Source organism: Oncorhynchus masou, chromosome 26, assembly GCF_036934945.1.
Source record: "Oncorhynchus masou masou isolate Uvic2021 chromosome 26, UVic_Omas_1.1, whole genome shotgun sequence".
Lineage (NCBI taxonomy): Eukaryota > Metazoa > Chordata > Actinopteri > Salmoniformes > Salmonidae > Oncorhynchus > Oncorhynchus masou.
Window position 1 is genome coordinate 15810398 of NC_088237.1, and position 18953 is coordinate 15829350.

General features: G+C 47.1%; 1 long non-coding RNA gene and 1 pseudogene across 1 annotated transcript; one reads left to right on the forward strand and one right to left on the reverse strand.

Moving 5' to 3' along the window:
- Positions 1-6830: 6830 nt before the first annotated feature.
- LOC135514545 (uncharacterized) lies at positions 6831-8358 on the forward strand. The gene is made up of 3 exons (XR_010451696.1): positions 6831-6916; positions 7611-7701; positions 8082-8358. It is a non-coding gene; the product is annotated as an uncharacterized LOC135514545 (long non-coding RNA).
- Positions 8359-9280: 922 nt separating this feature from the next.
- On the reverse strand, positions 9281-18781 carry LOC135515099 (protein MCM10 homolog; annotated as a pseudogene).
- Positions 18782-18953: the final 172 nt, after the last annotated feature.

The window sequence follows — 18953 nt, forward strand, 5'->3', positions numbered from 1 at the left end:
AGGATTTTTAATGAATTTATTTGCAAATTATGGTGGAAAATAAGTATTTGGTGGGATTAACAACAAGTTAATCTTTAAAATGATGTAAAATACTTCTATGTTTGAGGAATTTTAATGATGAGATTTCTGTTGTTTTGAATTTGGCGCCCTGCACTTTCACTGGCTGTTGTCATATCGAGAAGAAGTTTTAAGGTGCCACCAACCTCCTGTGGAGGGTATAGCACATTGTTTGTAACTTATGGGAGCTGTGCCCATCGGGGCAATGAACAGTACTGAGGTCATCCATACCAGAGAGGTGAATGGGCTCTGCTGCTTTGCATATGCCCAGGCCTGGCAAGGCTTGCATGCATCAACACAAAACACACACACCTGCTTCTCCTCAGGGGGAAAACATATGCATCCACATACACAATACAGCAGAGGGACACACACAGCAAGTTAACACACAGACAAACTGTCAGGCATATGTGTATAGGTGGCAGGGAAGTCAGGCGCAGGAGTGACAAACGGAGTGTAAAATGGAGTCTTTTAATAACGTCCTAGTAACATGCTCCATAACACTAAACAGGAAAAAGAACATAAACAAATATGGTACGAAGACCCGTCGCGCACCTATACAACCAAAACACTACACTGACAATAAACAATCTCTGACAAAGACATGAGGGGAAACAGAGGGTTAAATACACAACAGGTAATGAATGGGATTGAAAACAGGTGTGTGGGAAGACAAGACAAAACCAATGGAAAATGAAAAATGGATCAATGATGGATAGAAGACCGGTGACGTCGAACGCCGAGCACCGCCCGAACAAGGAGAGGCAACGACTTCGGTAGAAGTCGTGACACAAACACATTTTAATCCCCATCTCCTTCTTAAGAGTCTCCTGGTCAACAAGTCTTCCAAGCAGCGAAAACATCAGAGTTGAAAACGCGAAATACTACATCTTCACGCGTACAAACTGACGGATACAAAAGCATCTTTGACATCTCCAGCGAGACCCTGGTCACTGATTGGACAGTGATGAAAGAAGTGTCCTCGTTGGCCTGAACTGACCTCAGATCAGTAATCCGGAGCAGACCACACACACTGTCCTCCTCCACTCCCTGTGCTGTGTGGTTCTTACACGGTCATTTAGATCAGTGACACCCTTATGATTTGTGAGGTGTAATGAAAGTCAATCTCTGCCTCTGCTCCTTCTCACTCGCTCTCTCCTTCTCCTATATGTCCCTTACTCTCATCCTTCTCTCTCTCTCTCTCTCTCCTTCATCCCTATTTTCTGGATGACATCAACTCAGCAAAAAAAGAAACGTCCTCTCACTGTCAACTGCGTTTATTTTCAGCAAACGTAGCATGTGTAAATATTTGTGTGAACATAAGATTCAACAACTGAGACATAAACTGAACAAGTTCCACAGACATGTGACTAACAGAAATGGAATAATGTGTCCTTGAACAAAGGCGACACCAGCTGCATTAGGTACTGCAGTGCATCTCCTCCTCATGGACTGCACCAGATTTGCCAGTTCTTGCTGTGAGATGTTACCCCACTCTTCCACCAAGGCACCTGCAAGTTCCCGGATATTTCTGGGGGGAATGGCCCTAGCCCTCATCCTCCGATCCAACAGGTCCCAGACGTGCTCAATGGGATTGAGATCCAGGCTTTTCGCTGGCCATAGCAGAACACTGAAATTCCTGTCTTGCATGAAATCACGCACAGAACGAGTAGTACGGCTGGTGGCATGCTGGAGGGTCATGTCAGGGTGAGCCTGCAGGAAGGGTACCACATGAGGGAGGAGGATGTCTTCCCTGTAATGCACAGCATTGAGATTGCCTGCAATGACAACAAGCTTAGTCCGATGATGCTGTGACACACCACCCCAGACCATGATGGACACTCAACCTCCAAATCGATCCCTCTCCAGAGTACAGGCCCAGGTATTGTTGTTGCCATCCTGTACCTGTCCCGCAGGTGTGATGTTTGGATGTACCGATCCTGTGCAGGTGTTGTTACACATGGTCTGCCACTGCGAGGACAATCAGCTGTACATCCTGTCTCCCTGTAGCGCTGTCTTAGGCGTCTCACAGTACGGACATTGCAATTTATTGCCCTGGCCACATCTGCCACATCTGTCCTCATGTCTCCTTGCAGCAGGCCTAAAGCACGTTCACGCGTATGAGCAGGGACCCTGGGCATCTTTCTTTTGAGAAAGGACTCTTTGGTGTCCTAAGTTTATATAACTGTGACCTTAATTGTATACCGTATGTAAGCTGTTAGTGTCTTAACGATCGTTCCACAGGTGCATGTTCATTAATTGTTTATGGTTCATTGAACAAGCATGGGAAGCAGTGTTTAAACCCTTTACAATGAAGATCTGTGAATTTATTTGGATTTTTACGAATTATCTTTGAAAGACAGGGGCCTGAAAAAGGGATGTTTCTTTTTTTGCGTTTATTTTGGGTTTATTTGAGTTTATTTTGGTTAGAAGTTTTAAATTGTCTCCCTAGCCATAGACTGTTCTTTTTTCTACCACACGGCAAGCGGTACCAGAGCGCCAAGTCTAGGTCCAAGAGGCTTCTAAACAGCTTCTATCCCCAAGCCATAAGACTCCTGAACACCTAATCAAATGGCTACCCAGACTATTTGTATTGCCCCTCATCCCCTCCCCCTCTTTTACACCGCTGCTACTCTGTTGTTATCATCTAACACTTTAATAACTGTACCTTCAGGTACATATTACCTCAACAAACCGGTGCCCCCACACATTGACTCTGTACCGGTACCCAAATCAAATCAAATCAAATGTATTTATATAGCCCTTCGTACATCAGCTGATATCTCAAAGTGCTGTACAGAAACCCAGCCTAAAACCCCAAACAGCAAGCAATGCAGGTGTAGAAGCACAGTGGCTAGGAAAAACTCCCTAGAAAGGCCAAAACCTAGGAAGAAACCTAGAGAGGAACCAGGCTATGAGGGGTGGCCAGTCCTCTTCTGGCTGTGCCGGGTGGAGATAGTAACAAAACATGGCCAAGATGTTCAAATGTTCATAAATGACAAGCATGGTCCAATAATAATAAGGCAGAACAGTTGAAACTGGAGCAGCAGCACGGCCAGGTGGACTGGGGACAGCAAGGAGTCATCATGTCAGGTAGTCCTGAGGCATAGTTCTAGGGCTCAGGTCCTCTGAGAGAGAGAAAGAGAGAAAGAGAGAATTAGAGAGAGCACACTTAATTCACACAGGACACTGAATAGGACAGGAGAAGTACTCCAGATATAACAAACTGAACCTAGCCCCCTGACACATAAACTACTGCAGCATAAATACTGGAGGCTGAGACAGGAGGGATCAGGAGACACTGTAGCCCCATCCAAGGACACCCCCGGACAGGGCCAAACAGGAAGGATATAACCCCACCCACTTTGCCAAAGCACAGCCCCCACACCACTAGAGGGATATCTTCAACCACCAACTTACCATCCTGAGACAAGGCCGAGTATAGCCCACAAAGATCTCCGCCACGGCACAACCCAAGGGGGGGGCGCCAACCCAGACAGGAAGATCACATCAGTGACTCAACCCACTCAGGTGACGCACCCCTCCCAGGGACGGTATGAAAGAGCCCCAGTAAGCCAGTGACTCAGCCCCTGTAATAGGGTTAGAGGCAGAGAATCCCAGTGGAAAGAGGGGAACCGGCCAGGCAGAGACAGCAAGGGCGGTTCGTTGCTCCAGAGCCTTTCCGTCCACCTTCCCACTCCTGGGCCAGACTACACTCAATCATATGACCCACTGAAGAGATGAGTCTTCAGTAAAGTCTTAAAGGTTGAGACCGAGTTTGCGTCTCTTACATGGGTAGGCAGACCGTTCCATAAAAATGGAGCTCTATAGGAGAAAGCCCTGCCTCCAGCTGTTTGCTTAGAAATTCTAGGGACAATTAGGAGCCCTGCGTCTTGTGACCGTAGCGTACGTGCAGGTATGTACGGCAGGACCAAATCAGAGAGATAGGTAGGAGCAAGCCCATGTAATGCTTTGTAGGTTAGCAGTAAAACCTTGAAATCAGCCCTTGCCTTGACAGGAAGCCAGTGTAGGGAGGCTAGCACTGGAGTAATATGATCAAATGTTTTGGTTCTAGTCAGGATTCTAGCAGCCGTGTTTAGCACTAACTGAAGTATATTTAGTGCTTTATCCAGGTAGCCGGAAAGTAGACCATTGCAGTAGTCTAACCTAGAAGTGACAAAAGCATGAATACATTTTTCTGCATCATTTTTGGCCAGAAAGTTTCTGATTTTTGCAATGTTACGTAGATGGAAAAAAGCTGTCCTTGAAATGGTCTTGATATGTTCTTCAAAAGAGAGATCAGGGTCCAGAGTAACGCCGAGGTCCTTCACAGTTTTATTTGAGACGACTGTACAACCATTAAGATTCATTGTCAGATTCAACAGAAGATCTCTTTGTTTCTTTGGACCTAGAACAAGCATCTCTGTTTTGTCCGAGTTTAAAAGTAGAAAGTTTGCAGCCATCCACTTCCTTATGTCTGAAACACATGCTTCTAGCGAGGACAATTTTGGGGCTTCACCATGTTTCATTGAAATGTACAGCTGTGTGTCATCCGCATAGCAGTGAAAGTTAACATTGTTTTCGAATGACATCCCCAAGAGGTAAACTTTTTAGTGAAAACAATAGTGGTCCTAAAACGGAACCTTGAGGAATACCGAAATTTACAGTTGATTTGTCAGAGGACAAACCATTCACAGAAACAAACTGATATCTTTCTGACAGATAAGATCTAAACCAGGCCAGAACTTGTCCGTGTAGACCAATTTGGGTTTCCAATCTCTCCAAAAGAATGTGGTGATCGATGGTGTCAAAAGCAGCACTAAGGTCTAGGAGCACGTGGACAGATGCAAAGCCTCGGTCTGATGCCATTAATAGGTCATTTACCACCTACCCCCTTTTTCTTGTGTGTTCTTTTAAGTGTCTCTCCTCAGTTTCGACAACAGATTCTGTCTCAGGTTATATTTCATGGCCCCCTCCTCACCCCTCCTCAAGGCAAATGAAATTCCAGCTGTCCCCCTTCCCCAAAACTCCCTCTCTTTCTCTTTCTCTTCACACCCACTCTCTCCATCCCTTGCCTCTCCCTCCCTCCCTCTCCCTCCCTCCCTCCCTCCCTCCCTCCCTCCCTCACCTCTCCCTCCCCCTCCCTCCCCTTGCCCCTCCCTCCCTCGCCTCTCCCTCCCCCCTCCCTCCCTCCCTCTCTCAGTTCATAACTTGACTGTTCGCAGCGCTGCTTCACTGTATTCTTCATCATGTCCTGGACTCATCTGGTCTTTCTCTCTCTGCTCGCCACCCTCCTCATCCTCACACGTAAGTACCCCGATAGGGGGTTGACATGCGGGCGGGGCGGGGGGGGTCAAGGTAGGGTGTGGGAGAGGAGGTGGAGGGTCACATTTTTCAAACTTTTTTAGGGTGTAGGTTTGATGTTTATGACCTTTTCTGAAAGGTGCTTGTGCAGAACGTCTAGAAAGAGGCCTTGCTGATCAGCTCAAGTGTAAAATTGAAAAAAACCTCTCTCTCTCTTTCCAGTCTCCCCCGGGGTGTGGAGTGCATCGGTGGCAGATGGAAGAGAGGGAAAAGCTGCAGAGCCCAAAGGTGAGTGTCATATGTTCCATTCCCCCTCCCCAACCTGAGTGACCCCAATGACCCTCTTTGACCCTTCCCTGCTACTCTCTGCCCCCAGGGTAAGCGCTGAGAGTCTTCATGCCCGAGGCGGATGCAGCAAACTTCTTCAAAAGCGTAGTCGGCGCTCGGGCAAATATGAGGCGGAGGTCCTCGGTGAGGCTGTTTACCATCACTATGGGGCATTACTATGGAGCCAGGGCAGGGGCAGGGGCAGGGGCAGGGGCAGGACAGGGGACATGGGGGTTGATGATGTTAGTGTTTGCATGTGGTTGAAGTTGCCGGTGCCATTATGGACAGTTTGTTTTGTGAGATTTACAGCACTCTGTAGAGACTGCTGTGTGTGTGTGTGTGTGTGTGTGTGTGTGTTCAAAGTCTATTCATTTTATGGTCTGTGGATTAAAATGTTGGGTGGTGTGGTTTGAGGTCATGGCTGTGAACTCTGAGGGCAGACTGAAGACTCCCACAGGTGTATCGCTGGCAGCTGCTCCACAAGCTTAAACGCATTTGAAGCCATCTGTTTCACACACACACACACACACACACACACACACACACACACACACACACACACACACACACACACACACACACACACACGCACACACACACACACACACACACACACACACACACACACAGGCTGGAGGCAGCAGAAGGAGTCACAGGGTTGTATGGAGCAGCCTCTTTCCCTCTCTCTCTCTCTGTCCCTCTCAGCCAGTCCCAGAGACAGATCGTCTGTCGTCTGCTCCAGCTCCCTGTCAGTGCATCTCTCTGGGCCACTGCTCAGAGAAAACAAGCCCACATTCCTGGAAAGCGTTAGTTGCAAAATAATGTTTATATCGCCTGCCAGCCAGTCACCAAGGAGCTGGGTGTGCACGAGAGAGAAGGGAGAGAAGTGTGTGTGTGTGCGCGTGCATGAGGGTATGTGTGAATGTGTGTGTATGTGTGTATACGACTTTGTTGTGACCGTGTTAGTGGAGTGATGCACAGGTCAAATGGAAGGCACTGCAGGAGCTGAGACAGGAATGTGTGGACCAATTCACCTTTCTAGTGCAGAGAGAGAGAGAGAGAGACAACAAGAGGAAATGAGAGAGAGAAAAGATAGAGAAGAAACCTGAGGAGGATAATGGAAAGGTCTGTTAACTTGGTCACTGGGTTACAGTAAGACATGTGAGCAGGTCTGCTGCCACGACGACAGAGAGACAGAGAGATTTGTGACCTGTTTGCCACAAGACCAGTAAATACAACCAATATTTATTTCTTTTCCCTTTTGTACTTGAACTATTTCCACATCATTATAACACTGTACATGGCCACAATATGACATGTGAAATGTTTATTTCCCTCAGAAAATTGTGATTGTAATGTTTATTGTTCATTTTTGATTGTTTATTTCACTTGCTCTGGCAATGTAAATATATGTTTCTCATGCCAATAGGGAGAGATAGTGAACCCAACCAGTAAGTCTAGTACCTGAGAAAGTTTCCATTCCGCAAAGCCTCATTCCACCAGACCGTTTTGTAAGAAAACAACCTACTATTCAGTGTGTGTGTGTTCTTGTTGTGTGTGTGTGTACTCCAAAATATTGTGATGTCACCTTAAAACTTATGTGAGTACCCCAATGAGGGCTAGTGTCCAATGTATACAGTACCGCCCTGTGTGTATGTATGTGTGTGTGTGTGTGTGTGTGTATATATAGATATATATATAAAGCAACAGGTATCGTATCTCTCCCAAAAACTGTGTGATAGAGTTGGACTGCCTGCAGTGTGTGGCGTGAGGAACGTGTGAGTTGTGGACAGGTTGGAAGTTTGGCGCCAAACATCTTTGAGGTTCATGACGTAACTCAGACAACACCTCTCACTCTACCTTAGTGACCATAACACCTTCTTCCATCTCTCCTTCTTTCCCCCTCCCCCCTCCCTCCGTAGCCGAGCAGAGGGTAAGGCTGTCAGCTGATGAGAGGAGGAGGGAGTACTATGACGAACGAGTTTGAGAACTACGTGGAAGAGGAGCGCGATGGTAAGACCGACTAACTCTGTTCCAAAGATGAGGTTTAAAACCATAAGTGCCCATTTGGTTAAACTCAGACCCTTATACCTCTTAGTGGTAAACGCCACAGCTTGATTTGTCTGCAGTAATGACAGAGTCTAATCTGTTTTCACAGTGTGCTGCACTGAACACGTTGACCACACGTCTGTATAGGGATGTTTTGGGTTTGTGGTAGTTCTTGTGCCTATTGCGTTTCTGGGAAGTGTTTTCTCCCACATAAGTAAACCGAAGTGTTTCACATAAAGGACAGAAATACACATTCTCAGTCCTCTGAGTTCTACACTCTGCAGGTTGGCACAAACAAAAAACCCTCAACCCTCTTTCCCTTCTCCTCCTCTCTCCATCCACAGAGCAGGATGAGAGGACACGGGAGAAGACAGAGCAGTGGCGTGAGTTCCACTATGGACTCTACCCCCGTTATCCCCGCGGTTGGTGAGCATGCTCCATAGGCCAAGGAGATCCGAACATGGTGCACCAGCCTGTGATTGGCAGGACCCTGTGCCACTTAAGACACCTAGCCTATCAGACGGACATAACAAGAGCATGGGAGGTGGCCAAAACATCACTCACCTAGGAGTAAAAATGTTGACGTACAAAACTATTAAAGTCAATCATTTAAAATGGTAGTATTATGTAGATAAAACAGTTTTGCAACATTTATATTCAAAACTATTAAAGACTGGCAGGTCAAGTTTGTGATTGTACGCTTATCTCTGTGTTTGTACATGCATCTGTGTGGTGTGGTCTGTGTATCTTTCACATCTGTCTGTGTATCAAACTGTACGGTCTTTTCTGTATTGTAACCCAACTGCAATCGCAAATATGAAACCTGTAACTGTAATTCAGAACCAGACACCAAAATGTACTGCTGTGAAAAAAAATACTTTTTTGGCATATATAGAGCTTCGCATTGTTACAGTAAGTGTCACTAAATCAGGGGGTGAATTCTTAAGCACCTAGATTCATAACCTGAATTAAATGTGTGAGTGAGAGAAAGAGCGAGTGAAAAGAGAGAGGGGAAGCTGAAGAAGGGATGATAAAATGAAAGTGTGCGAGTGAGTGCTGGGTAACTCAGACTGAGACTAATGTCGTGACTCCATGTGAGACTACCAACGTTCCACAGCTGCAACTTTAGACAGCACTGGGCCGAGAGCAGAGGACAGACAGAGAGGGACTATAAGGACACTGACAGACAGGTCTCTACCTCAGGAGTTGAACTAGTGCCTGTTTGTACCTATATTTGAGCCATAACCTGGTCACATGGTGTGGTTGATAGATGATGTGTTCTATACAACCTGCTTAGATCAATACAACTGACTGTTAATCACTTTGAGGAGGCAGGCTATCACGTCAAGCTGTATTAAATCACATTTGGGAGAAGCTAAACAGTGAGCTAGTTCCCTTGTTCAGACCTACTTGATCTTCTCTTTATCCTGCTCCTGTTACCATTTTGGGTGTTTTGAAAACCCCATCAGAGGAAGGACAAAATATAGCACAGGAGACAATTTCTTCCAGCGAGCACAAGTCAAACAAAGGAGGAGATGGTTGGTAAAATTACTCAGCACGATTTAATCAGCACATTCCCATCAAAGCCAGCAGGAGGGAACAACAAACAACTAATTCGGAAATACAATTGAATCCATTCAAAACACAGCAATTTAAAATCCATAATCAGCTTCAAATTATATCCACAGTAAAAAAAAAACAAACATTAAAAGGACATTTAAAAAGCACTCTACAACACGCAGAGAAATATACACCAGAAAGTCCAATAGCACCAGTAGCAGTCGCTTCCTATGATGAAGACAATGATGAAGGTGACTAAGTGACTGAGGACTACAGCATGCCGTTGAGGAAAATGGGCTGCTCGTCACCTCGAGGCATCAGCAGCTTCCCAGCTATCTTAGGCCCCAAACCCAGGACCAATCAGATGGGAGAAGGAAGTGCTTTGGGTCCATCTGAACTCCAAACCCACTAAAACGCGACACTTACCTTCAACATGCCGTCTCTTTCCCATTTGAATAGGACACAGTTACTGCAATAGAGAACGCAGCATTATCATATCTGATGAGCGCAGTAGCACGTGACCAGCATTGTGTTTGAGTGTGCGCCTCGACTGTAGTGTGTGTGTATGTGTCTCACCTGCAGTGTTTGTGTGGCAGGCGATGGCTCTCTGTCCACAGGGGCCCTAGAAGAAGCATTTGGTGGCGTCGAGCCACTGCAGCTCATGCTTCTCCTCCACACAGCGATCAGCAGGCTTGAAGTATGTGTACTTACACTAGAGACAAGACACAGATAAAACACATACAGTGGGGCAAAAAAGTATTTAGTCAGCCACCAATTGTGCAAATTCTCCCACTTAAAAAGATGAGAGGCCAATGTGAAAACCTTGAGAAGACTTACAGAAAACATTTGACCTCTGTCATTGCCAACAAAGGGTACAGTGCCTTGCGAAAGTATTCGGCCCCCTTGAACTTTGCGACCTTTTGCCACATTTCAGGCTTCAAACATAAAGATATAAAACTGTATTTTTTTGTGAAGAATCAACAACAAGTGGGACACAATCATGAAGTGGAACGACATTTATTGGATATTTCAAACTTTTTTAACAAATCAAAAACTGAAAAATTGGGCGTGCAAAATTATTCAGCCCCCTTTACGTTCAGTGCAGCAAATTCTCTCCAGAAGTTCAGTGAGGGTCTCTGAATGATCCAATGTTTGCACCTGCACTGTGATAGTCTCAGAGGTCCGTTAAAAGCGCAGAGAGCATCATGAAGAACAAGGAACACACCAGGCAGAGCTGAGATACTGTTGTGAAGAAGTTTAAAGCCGGATTTGGATACAAAAAGATTTCCCAAGCTTTAAACATCCCAAGGAGCACTGTGCAAGCGATAATATTGAAATGGAAGGAGTATCAGACCACTGCAAATCTACCAGGACCTGGCCGTCCCTCTAAACTTTCAGCTCATACAAGGAGAAGACTGATCAGAGATGCAGCCAAGAGGCCCATGATCACTCTGGATGAACTGCAGAGATCTACAGCTGAGGTGGGAGACTCTGTCCATAGGACAACAATCAGTCGTATATTGCACAAATCTGGCCTTTATGGAAGAGTGGCAAGAAGAAAGCCATTTATTAAAGATATCCATAAAAAGTGTTGTTTAAAGTTTGCCACAAGCCACCTGGGAGACACACCAAACATGTGGAAGAAGGTGCTCTGGTCAGATGAAACCAAAATTGAACTTTTTGGCAACAATGCAAACCGTTATGTTTGGCGTAAAAGCAACACAGCCCATCACCCATCACCACCATACCCACTGTCAAACATGGTGGTGGCAGCATCATGGTTTGGGCCTGCTTTTCTTCAGCAGGGACAGGGAAGATGGTTAAAATTGATGGGAAGATGGATGGAGCCAAATACAGGACCATTCTGGAAGAAAACCTGATGGAGTCTGCAAAAGACCTGAGACTGGGACGGAGATTTGTCTTCCAACAAAACAATGATCCAAAACATAAAGCAAAATCTACAATGGAATGGTTCAAAAATAAACATATCCAGGTGTTAGAATGGCCAAGTCAAAGTCCAGACCTGAATCCAATCGAGAATCTGTGGAAAGCACTGAAACCTGCTGTTCACAAATGCTCTCCATCCAACCTCACTGAGCTCGAGCTGTTTTGCAAGGAGGAATGGGAAAAATTTCAGTCTCTCGATGTGCAAAACTGATAGACATACCCCAAGCGACTTACAGCTGTAATCGCAGGAAAAGGTGGCGCTACAAAGTATTAACTTAAGGGGGCTGAATAATTTTGCACGCCCAATTTTTCAGTTTTTGATTTAGGATAGCTAATGACACTAGTGAACAAGACCTGTGATTGGACACGGACCTTTTTACAGCTGACGGCTCGACACTTCTGCTCTCTGATGTTCCTCATCTTGTCCTCCATCGCCTCCTCCTTCACCAGGGGAAGAGGAAATCATTACAGCGTTACACTGTATATAACAAAGAGCTCCTGAGATAAACTTTTGTTATTGACCAAATAGGAACTTTAACCCTGGACTAGGGCAAAGAGGGAATCATTACAGCGAAAATCAAAATGTGATTTCCTGCTGCCGGTACTCTGACTAAAGAGAGAGATAGGAACTGTTAACCCTGGACTAGGGGAAGAGGGAATCATTACAGCGTTACACCAGGGGGTAAAAGTTGTCAATCACCACACAGTAAATAGCCAATGCGCCGCCACGTGACTGGCTATGTGAAACACGCAAAATAAAATAAATAAATGAGCCAGAAAACTATCATTTGGCTAAGTGGGTTTCGACTCATCGTTACCACTTACATTACGTGGGATGTGGAAATTCACGAGCGTCATGCACTCTCCCTTCTCTGTGTAAAGAAATCTGACTGCAACCAACCACAGGGAGCACAAATTGTACCAGGAGGCGAAACAGACAGTAGACTGCGTTTCCCTGTCATTGCTCGTCATTGCTGACTGACAGGCACCTATCCTATCAACAGATCACTAGAAGATGCATATCTTGCATTCTAGCAAGAGAGGACTCGGTGGACTAGCGAAATTAAAGGTTTAAATGAAAAGTAGCCTACTTAATATGAAGTGGAAAAAGTAGCCGGTTGAAAATGAGTCTGTAACCGGTTGATTACCGGCACTAATAGAAAAACTGCTTAGAGACGACTGACGCTTACATAGGTAAAACACACTGAACTACCAACACACTCACAGTGCAGCAGCGCAGGCTGGTGAGGACATGCCTCCATAGTGGAAGCCGGTCTGACAGTCGTTCCTTCAGGCTGTTGCCCTTCCCCTTGGCCTTCCCTGAGAAAGACGACTGCAGCTCGGCCTGCTGGGCACTCATCTTATTATACTGGGCCTTGGCGTGGTACTGGCACTCATACTGCAGAGAGAGAGAGCACATGACAACAGTCGTACACCCTCCTACTGCAGAGAGAGAGAGCACATGACAACAGTCCTACACCCTCCTACTACAGAGATGAGCACATGACAACAGTCCTACACCCTCCTACTGCACCAGGAGGAGAAGAGCACAGACAGGAACAGTCCTACCCCCTCCTACTGCAGGGAGAGAGAGAGAGCACATGACAACAGTCCTACACCCTCCTACTGCTGACTAAAGAGAGAGCACATGACAACAGTCCTAACCCTCCTACTGGGGGTCAGAGAAAGAGAGCACATGACAACAGTCCTGACACCCTCCTACTGCAGGAGAGAGAGCACATGACAACAGTCCTACCCCCTCCTACTGCTGTGGCTAGGGTCATGGAGAGAGCACATGACAACAGTCCTACACCCTCCTACTGCAGAGAGATGCAGAGAGCACATGACAACAGTCCTACACCCTCCTACTGCAGAGAAGAGAGCACATGACAACAGTCCTACACCCTTTTAATCTCCTACTGCAGAGAGAGAGAGAGAGCACATGACAACAGTCCTACACCCTCCTACTGCAGGAGAGAATGACATGAGAGAGAGAGCACATGACAACAGTCCTACACCCTCCTTATAGAGAGCACATGACAACAGTCCTACACCCTCCTACTGCAGAGAGGAGAGCACATGACAACAGTCCTACACCCTCCTACTGCAGAAGAGAGCACATGACAACAGTCCTACACCCTCCTACTGCAGTGAAATGTAGGCAAAACATGACAACAGTCAGACACCCTCCTACTGCAGAGCAAGAGCACATGACAACAGTCCTACACCCTCCTAAAAAGGAGAGCAGAGCACATGACAACAGTCCTACACCCTCCTACTGCAGAAATATTTGAGTGAGAGCACATGACAACAGTCCTACACCCTCCTATGCATCTGAAATGCACATGACAACAGTCCTACACCCTCCTACTGCAGAGAGAGAGAGCACATGACAACAGTCCTACACCCTCCTACTGCATTTAGTTGAGAGAGGTCAATAAAGCACATGACAACAGTCCTACACCCTCCTACTGCTGGAGTGAGAGGCACATGACAACAGTCCTACACCCTCCTACTGCAGATAAGAGAGCCACATGACAACAGTCCTACACCCTCCTACTGCAGAGAGAGAGAGAGAGCACATGACAACAGTCCTACACCCTCCTACTGCAGAGAGAGAAGCACATGACAACAGTCCTACACCCTCCTACTGCAGAGAGAGAGAGCACATGACAATCAGTCCTACAGGATTCCTACTGCAAAGGGATACAGAGAGATTCAAGACAGAGCACATGACAACAGTCCTACACCCTCCTACTGCAGTTGTCAATCACCAGCACATGACAACAGTCCTACACCCTCCTACTGCAGAGAGAGAGAGCAAATGAAAAGTAAATAACCCTCCTACTGCAGAAAAGAGCACATGACAACAGTCCTACACCCTCCTACTGCAGAGAGAGAGAGAGAGAGAGACACGATGACATGACAACAGTCCTACACCCTCCTACTGCAGGGAGCACAAATTGTACCAGGAGAAACAGACAACAGTCCTACACCCTCCTACTGCAGAGAGATTGAGAGCACATGACAGGCACACCCTATCTAATGCAACAGATCACTAGAAGAGCATCTTGACATTCAGTCCTACACCCTCCTACTGCAGAAAGAAAGAGCAAATGACAAAGTCCTACACCCTCCTACTGCAAAGAGTAGCGAGAGAAAAGAGAACATGACAACAGTCCTACACCCTCCTACTGCAGAAGAACATGACAACAGTCCTACACCCTCCTACTGCAGTAAAAGCACATGACAACAGTCCAACACCCTCCACTGCAGCAGCGCGAGAGCACATGACAACAGGACACCCTCCTACCAGAGAGAAGCGAGAGAACATGACAACAGTCCTCAGGCTGTTGCCCTCCTACTGCAGAGAGAGAGCGAGAGAACATGACAACAGTCCTACACCCTCCTACTGCAGAGAGCGAGAGAACATGACAACAGTCCTACACCCTCCTACTGCAGAGAGAGAGAGAACATGACAACAGTCCTACACCCTCCTACTGCAGAGAGAGCGAGCACATGACAACAGTCTTACGCCCTCCTACTGCAGAGAGAGAGCACATGACAACAGTCCTACACCCTCCTACTGCAGAGAGAGAGAGAGAGAACATGACAACAGTCCTACACCCTCCTACTGCAGAGAGAGAGAGAACATGACAACAGTCCTACACCCTCCTACTGCAGAGAGAGAGAGAACATGACAACAGTCCTACACCCTCCTACTGCAGAGAGAGAGAGCACATGACAACAGTCCTACACCCTCCTACTGCAGAGAGAGAGAGAACATGACAACAGTCCTACACCCTCCTACTGCAGAGAGAGAGAGAGAGAGAACATGACAACAGTCCTACACCCTCCTACTGCAGAGAGAGAGAGAGCACATGACAACAGTCCTACACCCTCCTACTGCAGAGAGAGAGAGAGAACATGACAACAGTCCTACACCCTCCTACTGCAGAGAGAGAGAGAGAACATGACAACAGTCCTACACCCTCCTACTGCAGAGAGAGAGAGAGCACATGACAACAGTCCTACACCCTCCTACTGCAGAGAGAGAGAGCACATGACAACAGTCCTACACCCTCCTACTGCAGAGAGAGAGAGCACATGACAACAGTCCTACACCCTCCTACTGCAGAGAGAGAGAGCACATGACAACAGTCCTACACCCTCCTACTGCAGAGAGAGAGAGAGAGAGAGAACATGACAACAGTCCTACACCCTCCTACTGCAGAGAGAGAGAACATGACAACAGTCCTACGCCCTCCTACTGCAGAGAGAGAACATGACAACAGTCCTACACCCTCCTACTGCAGAGAGAGAGAGCACATGACAACAGTCCTACACCCTCCTACTGCAGAGAGAGAGCGAGAGAACATGACAACAGTCCTACACCCTCCTACTGCAGAGAGAGAGCACATGACAACAGTCCTACACCCTCCTACTGCAGAGAGAGAACATGACAACAGTCCTACACCCTCCTACTGCAGAGAGAGAGAGCACATGACAACAGTCCTACACCCTCCTATTACAGAGAGAGATATAGCACATGACAACAGTCCTACACCCTCCTACTGCAGAGAGAGAGAGCACATGACAACAGTCCTACACCCTCCTACTGCAGAGAGAGATATAGCACATGACAACAGTCCTACACCCTCCTACTGCAGAGAGAGAGAGCGAGCACATGACAACAGTTCTACACCCTCCTACTGCAGAGAGAGAGAGAGCACATGACAACAGTCCTACACCCTCCTATTGCAGAGAGCTATAGCACATGACAACAGTCCTACACCCTCCTACTGCAGAGAGAGAGAACATGACAACAGTCCTACACCCTCCTACTGCAGAGAGAGAGAACATGACAACAGTCCTACACCCTCCTACTGCAGAGAGAGAGAGAGAGAGCACATGACAACAGTCCTACACCCTCCTACTGCAGAGAGAGAGAGAGAGAACATGACAACAGTCCTACACCCTCCTACTGCAGAGAGAGAGAACATGACAACAGTCCTACACCCTCCTACTGCAGAGAGAGAGAACATGACAACAGTCCTACACCCTCCTACTGCAGAGAGAGAGAGATATAGCACATGACAGTCCTACACCCTCCTATTACAGAGAGATATAGCACATGACAGTCCTACACCCTCCTACTGCAGAGAGAGATATAGCACATGACAACAGTCCTACACCCTCCTACTGCAGAGAGAGATATAGCACATGACAACAGTTCTACACCCTCCTACTGCAGAGAGAGATATAGCACATGACAACAGTCCTACACCCTCCTACTGCAGAGAGAGATATAGCACATGACAACAGTCCTACACCCTCCTACTGCAGAGAGATATAGCACATGACAACAGTCCTACACCCTCCTACTGCAGAGAGAGATATAGCACATGACAACAGTCCTACACCCTCCTATTGCAGAGAAAAGCGTTCAAATATGTCACTTCACAAGTTCCAAACAGGAAGAGAGGCACGTACACTTCCAGGTCATGGAGGTCAGACAGCTTCCAGATGCTGAACGTCTTACCCTGTGAGTAGAGGGAGGGAGACAAGTCTTAGCGTTGCGATCTCTGACCCATCCGAGGTGAACACAGGTTGGCCCACGTCTTATCAAGTCAATGACTTATTTTAATGAACATTGGTCAACCTTACATACTTCGGGAGTCCTGAGTGTCCATGTCAATAAAACCACATGATCATTGACCTACTGTAGATGTTGAAGTTGCATGTTGGTATACAGTATGGAGCAGTGGAGGCTGCTGAGGCTCATATTAATGGCCGGAACGGAGCAAATGGAATGGCATCAAACACAAGGAAACCATGTGTTTGATGTATTTGATACCATTCCACCTATTTCTGCTCCATCCATTACCACAAGCCCATCCCCCCCTAAATAAGATGCCACCAACCTCATGTGGTAGAAAGGAGGTAATTCTGGGCTTACACGGCTGTTGCTCTGTGGTGTGGCTTTGTTGACCAGCACAGCGAAGGTGACCCGAGTCACACTCCTCCAGTTTCTCCCGGGACAGGCGCTCAGGCAACTGGGAGAGCCGAATCAGCTAGCGGTCGGCCATCTTACGATCCATCTCCGTGGAGGACACGCGTGGTCGCCTGAAACCAATTAAACACTCAGAATCCAGATCTGAGCTTCGGACAAGAAACCTTGGAGTGTTTGTGTGTGTTATAGGTAGATGAGTGCGTGTGCGAGAGAGGTGTGTGTGTGCTCTGAACTCAGCTGCAGTCCAGAGTGCTTCTCGATAGCGACGTCTTTAGGGAGAGATGGAAGGGGATTGGCCTGTCGTACGGTGGACAGGGCTGCAGCCACATTGGACTGGGAAGGTAGCGATGAACGTAACGTACAGTTGGTCCTACTACTGCTTGCCATTGGCTGGAAGGAGCTGTGAGTCTTAATCTCTACCAGTGGACCTCTGGTGTCTGTAGCAGCTGCTGTAGTGCTGGGCTGGACCTGGTGAGCTGTCCTTTGACCTTTGCGTTTTGAACAGGTCAGCGTTGTTGAGCTGAGCGGTGAAGTCGGAGGACTCCTGTAGCTTGGTGCCATCTCCTCGGTCTGGGGCAGACGAGGGCTTTCCCCCTGTCAAAAACAACAGATGAAGAGATTCCTTTAAAACACACACATCCACAGGCACCACCGTCACCCATTACACTTTACACAGATGCTCCTTACATGACATGGTGTCACCAGTGTTCCTGTATGGTCAGCCTTGACTTTGATGGGAATACATTCTGAAACTCAAATGGAACTACCTGGGCTAAAGAAACATATGAAAGTAATACCTGCTTGGTCTTCTGTGTGGGACGAACTGGCTTGGAGGAGCTCTGTTTGGGGGGACTCTGTGAGGGAGTGTTAGCTTTAGAAGGTGCCTTTGTTCCTGGGATGCTGTTTGGGGTAGAGGTGGCTGTAGACCTCTTCTGGGGGGCTCTAGCTGCTGCTGCAGCCTCTGCCTCAGCTCCCCTGAGAACACACAGAAACACAACAAATATGATTACAATCAGAAAGCTGCCATGAATTAAAAAGAAAAGGAGACAGCCTGCGAAGCTGACATACTTTAAGAGTAGGTATCTGCATTTTTAGAAACATTTACTGTGTACATACTATAGGCGTTGATGCTACGCTACAGCGCTATCATAATCATTTTGAGGTACTGAATTCTTGTGGACAAACCTTGTAAATTGTCTTGGGATTTATTGAGGTTGTCTGGAGCCTTCCCTCCAGACGGCTGTGGTTCAACTTCCTCCTCCTCTTCAATGCCATCCGCATCTCCAAAGAGAGCAACGGCTCCATCCTCTTCCTCCCTGTCCTCACAGTCCCCCTCCAATACCCTTCATCATCTTCATCATCATCATCGTTGTCAAACAGGTCATCTAGGTTGTCCTCTGCTTCCTGGCTAGCCTGCTGCTCCTCTCCAGCCTCGTTCTCAGCCAGCAGCTCTGTTAGAAGGTCCTTGTCATCATCACCTGACACACACACAGTGTTATAGAGTTTTGTTTTGATGAAAGCCATATATTTCCCACAATGCGTATACTCGCAACAAAGCGTACAACAAGCTAGCAAACAAATGATGCATATTATCACCACTCCAGCCAGTGCGAAATCCGGGGGGTCAACGTAGCAAGCAGTGAGTGTGTATCACACGGCAAGCAACAATGCCACTTTTGAGGTAATGAAGGTCACT